Below are 1,045 nucleotides of genomic sequence, written 5' to 3'. Positions count from 1 at the left end.
CGCACTGGTTATTTTCCCTTAGTGTGCTGACTTGCACATTTACGCTTCATAGAAATGTAAGAATTAGGAATTAGAAACACAACTTACTATCTAAAGCAGCACGACGTTCCCACAGCCCTGCAGCGGGGGTAACTGACGGTGCAGGTGAGCAGCAGTGTGAATCCACTTCTTATTCACCTGAAATGAGAGAGGAAAGGCGTTTCTCAATCACCGTGACACCTAACTCAGCCCTCAGCACACCAGACAGCCTGCTGTTTGACAGAGATACGTTACTAAGTGTTCTATAGAGCTGTAGGAAGAAAGGTTTTACTGGTATCTCTGATTCCCATTACAAGTCCTGGTTTTGATACGCAGCCATGAGCTCACACGCTGACTGGAGAACACAGCTGGAAACCAAGGCTCATTTTCTTACTCCTTCTGATGATGGCACTCATCCCTCGGTGTGTAAAAGCAGCACCGCTCCCACCTACATGATGGAAACAGCAGCACCAACATTCAAACTCCTAGCCGGGAAAGCAGTGCTGCTCTTGCTTTTACATTTCTGTACTACTCTAAGTTTAGAGTACCAAAGAAAATAGTTTGGAACATTCTTCCCCAGAAACAGATGCAGCATTAACTGCCCGTTACAGACACTGCCTTCAGATCCGCCCTATGACGATGAAAATAAGGCGCTGCCAGCACCGCTCCCAGCGCCCGTCGTCCTGCCCGCGATCTTAGCACGTTTCCTCTCTCCTGTCCTCGATACGATCTAAAAGTACCACACATGGCAGAGGGCTCTCGGCCGGCCCTGAAGCTACCGGAGGAGCAACCGGGCCGCTCCCGACGCGTCTGAGCTCTGGGAGAGTGGCTGGGAGACCGTACTGTCTTTTTACTTTTGAGAGCCCGCGAGGGAAGGCCGGCTGGGCAGCCAGGCATCACCTGCAAGGGGCTGCAGCGCCTCCTGAGGGCCGCGAGGAAGTGGAGCCCCGGGCAGCAGCTCCAGGCTCCGCGGTGCCCCCTGGCGCCGAAGAGCGCGCTGTACGGAAGCGTGACCCGTCCCCCCCCC

Source organism: Gallus gallus, chromosome 8 (assembly GCF_016699485.2).
Source record: "Gallus gallus isolate bGalGal1 chromosome 8, bGalGal1.mat.broiler.GRCg7b, whole genome shotgun sequence".
Lineage (NCBI taxonomy): Eukaryota > Metazoa > Chordata > Aves > Galliformes > Phasianidae > Gallus > Gallus gallus.
Note: the sequence above shows the minus strand (reverse complement) of the source record.